This window comes from Leptonychotes weddellii, unplaced genomic scaffold (genome assembly GCF_054177405.1).
Source record: "Leptonychotes weddellii isolate Sample4059 unplaced genomic scaffold, ASM5417740v2 HiC_scaffold_8585, whole genome shotgun sequence".
Lineage (NCBI taxonomy): Eukaryota > Metazoa > Chordata > Mammalia > Carnivora > Phocidae > Leptonychotes > Leptonychotes weddellii.
In genome coordinates, this window is record NW_028056864.1 from 1 (window position 1) to 6001 (window position 6001).

Consider the following 6001-nt stretch of genomic DNA (forward strand, 5'->3'; position numbering starts at 1 on the left):
TACTAACCCCTTATCAGATATATAACTTGCAAATATCCTCTTCCATTCACTGGGTTGCCTTTTTATTTTGTTGATGGTTTCCTTTGCCGTGCAAAAAAGCTTTGTATTTTGGTGTAGTCCCAATAGTTTATGTTTACTTTTGTTTCCCTTGCAGGAGACCTATCCAAAAATATGTTGCTAGGGCTGATGTCAAGGAGATTACTGCTTGTGTTGTTTTTGTTTTAGGGGTTTTATGGTTTCAGGTCTCACATTTAGGTTTTTAATACATTTTGAGTTTGGTTTTGTTTTTTGTTTTCATTTTTGAGGTTTTTTTTCTAGAGTATTAAGTGGTCCAGTTTTATTCTTTTGCATGGAGCTGTCCAGTTTTCCCAACACCCTTTATTGAAAGACTTTATTGAAAGACTGTCTTTTCCTCCTTTGTCATAGATCAATTGACCATATAAGCATGGGTTTATTTTGGGGCTCTCTCTTCTATTCCATTGACCAATGGATCTGTTTATGTGCCAGTACCATACTGTTTTGATTATTATAACTCTGTAGTATATCTTGAAATCTGGGATTATGATACCTCAGCTTTGTTGTTCTTTCTCAAGATTGCTTTGGCCATTTAGGTCTTTTTTAGTTCCATCCAACAAATATTAGGATTCTAATTCTGTGGAAAATGCTATTGGTATTTTGATAGGGATTGCATTGAATCTGTAGATTGCTTTGGGTATTATAGACATTTTACCAATATTCTTCTAATCCATGAATATGGTATACCTTTCCATGTGTGTTGCCTTCAATTCTTTTCATCAGTGTTTTATAGTTTTCAATGTATAGGTCTTTTACTTCTTAGGGTAAATTTATTCCTAGTTCGTTCTTTCTCTCTCTTTCTTTCTTTCGTGTAATTGTAAAAGGGATTGTTTTCTTAATTTCTCTTTATGCTGTTACTAGTGTGTAGAAATGCAACAGATTTCTGTATATTAAATTTATATCTTGCAACTTTACTAAATTCGTTTAGTCAATAGTTTTTTGGTGGAGTCTTTTATTTTTTTTATTTTTTAAAGATTTTATTTATTTATTTGACACAGAAAGAGACAGCAAGAGAGGGAACACACAAGCAGGAGGAGTGGGAGAGGGAGAAGCAGGCTTCCTGCTGAGCAGAGAGCCCAATGCAGGGCTCAATCCCAGGACTCTGGGATCATGACCTGAGCCGAAGGCAGACGCTTAACGATTGAGCCACTCAGGTGCCCCTGGTGGAGTCTTTTAGATTATATATCATATCATGTCATCTGCAAATAGTGACAGTTTTACTTCCTCCTTGCCAATTTGGATGTATTTTATTTCTTTTCTTCTTTTTTTTCTTTGATTACTGTGGGTAGGACTTCAAGTACTGTGTTGAATAAAAATGGTGAGACATGGACATCCTTGTCTTGTTCCTGATGTTAGAGGAAAAGCTGTCAGTGTTTTCACCATTGAGTATGATGCTGGCTGTGGGTTTTTCTTATATGGCCTTTATTATGTTGAGGTATGTTCCCTCTAAACCCACTTTGTTGAGAGTTTTTTTTTTTATCATGAATGGATGTGGTATTTAGATTCTTTTTCTGCATCTGTTGAGATGATCATATGATTTTTATCCTTCATTTGGTTACTGTTGTGTGTCACATTGATAATTTGCAAATATTGAACCATCCTTGCATCCCTGGAATAAATCCTACTTGATTATGGTGAAAGATCCTTTTGGTGTATTGTTGAATGAGATTTGCTAATAATTTGTTGAGGATTTTGCATCTATGTTTATCAGGGATATTGGCCTGTGGCCTTTTTTTCCCTAGTGTCTTTGTCTGGTTATGGTATTGGTAATGCTGGCATTGTGGAATTTGTTTGGAAGCTTTCCTTCCTCTTCTATTTTTTGGAATAGTTTGAGAATAATACATATTAACTCTTTTTTTTTTTTTTTTGAAATATAATTGCCATATATCTTTTTTTTTTTTTTCCTGGAGAACAGCTTTTCTTCAGTTCTTAAGGATTTTAGCTCCTTACGTGGGCTTTGGTGGAGATCGTGGGGCAGCACCCGTAGGTCTAAATCAGGGTGGGGTGTCCAGTCCTTCCGTGCTTCACAGGAGCAATCCCTGACCACCTTGCTGTGAATGGCACAAGTCATGCAATAATATAGTTTCACATACAGCTTGGGAAGCACATAGGCATCGAAGACAGTCACTTCAGAAATGTCCCTGATGGCGGTGGCCTCTACTGGGGTCTGAATAATGAACTTCTTAATGGCATTGTTCTTGGGCACTCAATGGGCACGGTTGGTACAGTGAATAGGCCCCATGTAGCTTCAGTCCTTTTTGGCATGACCATTATTCTTCTCTCCTTGGTCATCTTGGAAGCAGGACCCTAGAGAGCTAAATATTAACTCTTCTTAAATGTTTGGTAGAATTCTCCTGTAAATCCATCTGGCCCCGAACTTTTGTTTGTTGGGAGTTTTCTGATTACCACTTCAATTTTGTTACTAGTAATCAGTCTGTTCAGATGATTCAGTTTTGAAGATGGAATGTTTTTAGGAATTTATCCATTTCTTCTTGGTTTTTCAATTTATTTGCATATAATTTTTCATAGTCTCTTACAATCCTTTGTACATCTGTGGTGTCAGTTGTTACTTCTCTTTCATTTGATTTTATTCATTTGTGTGCCCTCTGTCTCCCTCTTTTCTGTCTCTCTGTCTCTTTTTATGTCTCTGTCTTTTTTTTTTAAGATGTGTCTAACAAAAGGTTTGTCAATTTTACCTTTTCACAGAACCAACTCTTGGTGTCATTTACCTTTTCTATTGTTTTTTAGTCTCCATATCACTTATTTCTGCTCTGATCTTTATGATTTCCTTCCTTCTTCTAACTTTGGGCTTTGTTCTTTTTATAGTTTCTTTAAATACAAGATTAGGGGTTTTTTGTTTTTAAGATTTTTCTTGTTTCTTATAGTAGGCCAGGATTATTATAAATTTCCCACTTAGAACTGTTTTCACTGAGTCCCAAAGATTTTAGACTGGTTTGTTTTTATTTTCATTTGTCTCCATGGATATTTTTATATCCTCTCTGGTTTCTTCATTGACCCATTTGTTGTTTAGTAGTGTGTTGTTTAGCTTCCACGTGTTTGTTCTTTTCCAGTTTTTTTTTTTCCTTGTAATTGATTTTTAATTTCATACCATTGTAATTGGAAAAGATGCTTGATATGATTTCAGTTTTCTTAAATTTATTGAGACTTGTTCTGTGGCCTAACATGACTTATCCTGGAGAATGTTCCATGTGTACTTGAAAATGTGTATTCTGGTTTTTTTTGGATGGAATGTTCTGTACATATCTGTTAAGTCCATCTAGTTTAATGTGACATTCAAAGGCACTGTTTCCTCATTGATTTTCTGACAGGATGATCTCTGCATTGATGTAGGTGGGATATTAAAGTGCCCTAATATTATTCTAGTTAGTGTCAGTCTCCTTTATGTCTGTTAATATTTGCTTTATGTATTTAGGTGCTCCAGTGTTGGGTGCGTATTTACAATTGTTATATCCTCATGTTGGATTGATCCCTTTGGCATTAGGTAATGCCTCCTTTGCCTCTTGTTAGAGTCTTTTTTTTTTTTTTAAGGCTATGTCATTTTTTTTTTTTTTTTAAGATTTAATTTCTTTGAGAAAGAGAGAGCACAGAGGGAGAGTGAGAGGGAGAAGCAGACTCCCCACTGAGCAGGGAGCCAGATGTGGGGCTCGTTCCCAGGACCCTGAGATCATGACCCAAGCCGAAGGCAGACATTTAACTGACTGAGCCACCCAGCTGCCCCTACAGTCTTTTTTTTAAAAGTCTGGTTTGTCTGATACAAGTATTGTTACCCTGGCCTCCTTTTTTGCTCTTATTTGCATAGAATATCCTTTTCCATCCCTTTACTTTCAGTCTATTGTGTCTTTAGGTTTGAAGTATATCTCTTATAGGTAGGTAGCATAGATGGGTCTTGGTTTTTTTTTTAATCCATTCTGTCACCTTATGTCTTTTGATTGGAGCATTTAAACCATTTACATATTTACATTTAAAGTAACTATTGATAGGTAAATACTTATTGCCATTTTGTTAATTGTTTTCTAATTGTTTTTGTAATGCTGTTTCTTCTCTTGCTGTTTTTCCTTGCAGTTGATTTTCCTTAGTGTTATGCTTAGCTTTCTTTCCCTATATTTTTTGTTTATCAATTATAGGTTTTTGGTTACCATGAGGTTCATACATATGGCGGGTTTTTGAGAGGGAAAGAAAGACTTAGAAGTGTTGAGAGTGTGGAACAACTGGAATTCACATTTAGTGCTTGTGAGGATACAAAATAGTACAGCTGCTATGGAAAACGGTTCAGCAGCTTCTTATGGTAAAGGGTATGCTTAACTTTATATGACCAAGTGGTTCCATTCTTTGGTATTTGTGGTGGAGTATGAGCTGTGTACCCACACAAAGTCTTATACAGGAATGTTCATAGCTACTTTATTATATTAGCCCCAAAGTGGAACAACCCATATACTCATCAACAGGTGAATGGATAAACAAATAATGGTATATTCATATAGTGGAATTCTATTTAGAAATAAAAATTAGTAAACTACTTATCTATGCAGCAACATGGAAGTATCTGAGACAGACAGTGCTTGGGGGGTGGGGAAGCCAGATGCAAGAAACTACATATAGTATGAATCTATTTATGTCAAACTCTAAAACTGGTAAATCTTGAGTTAGAGAAAACAAATCAGTGGGTTGCCTAGGGCTGGGTTGGGACTAATAGGAAAAGGGTACAAATGAACCTTTTGTAGATGACTGAAATGTCCTATATGGTGATTGTATTATTGGTTGCACAGTTAAAAACATTTGCTGTAAGTCATTGAACTGTATGCTTTAAATGGGTGCATTTTATTGTATGTAAATTACACTTCAAAGGATTTTAAAAATATTTTAGGAAAAATTTCTAATAGTGTCTAAGAGAAGAAATTTCCATAATTTTAAGTATATATTTCTCAAAAAGTCTTAAAATAGCAGTAGTATTCAAAATAAGAGTTAAAGTGTTTCAGCAAATATTCATGTACATTATACTCTATCAAATATCAGTATGAAATAGTTTGCTTAGAATTTTTATTTTATTTTTCTAGGGTATGAGATTTACAATTTTAAGGATCTCTCAGATTTCTGTAAACACTTTGAAAGAAGTTTGGGATCTATTTTTGTCAGTGTATTGAATCCTGACAGATTGAAAGGGATTAATATATTAACTATTGTTCTGTGATTTATCATTTAAGATCCTTCCAGCTGCAAGTTAACAGAGAACCAGACTAAAACTGACTTACACAGTAGATATTTCACATAAGATTTCTGGAACTAAAGTGTGTTCTAGGATTATAGTAGGGTTTTACAGTTCAGTACCTGAGCAATATCATGAAGGACCCAAGTTCCTTTATCTTTCTGCCTTACCATTCTTGCTGTGTTGGTATCCTCCTTTCAGATGAGTGCTTTGTCATTCCTGGATGGTTGTCTCAGATTTAGGCATCATAGATGATAACATTGAAGGAAGGAAAATGGAATATTCCTGTTTTGTATTCTTTTTTATAAGTGAGGAAGACTTCCAAAAAGCCCATGATCATGGCTTACCCAGTTAATTGGAGAAAGGGATAAGAGCACACTAGTAGCTTGAATCAAACATTATTTACAGCCTAGGGTTGGACAGATGAAGGATGTGAGGGCGATCTGGCTGCGACATCTGTCACCCCATTGATCGCCAGGGTTGATTCGGCTGATCTGGCTGGCTAGGTGGGTGTCCCCTTCCTCCCTCACCACTCCATGTGCATCCCTCCCGAAGCTGCGTGCTTGGTCAAAGAGGACGACCTTCCCCGATAGAGGAGGACTGTTCTTCGGTCAAGGGTATACGAGTAGCTGTGCTCCCCTGCTAGAACCTCCAAACAGGCTTTCAAGGGTTGGACAGATGAAGAAATTGGCAAATAGAAGG

The 6001-nt window shown here is 36.1% G+C and overlaps 1 pseudogene; it reads right to left on the reverse strand.

Annotated features, from left to right (window-relative positions):
• Positions 1–2025: 2025 nt before the first annotated feature.
• Positions 2026–2367, reverse strand: LOC102745094 (small ribosomal subunit protein eS26 pseudogene; annotated as a pseudogene).
• Between the last annotated feature and the right edge of the window lie 3634 nt (positions 2368–6001).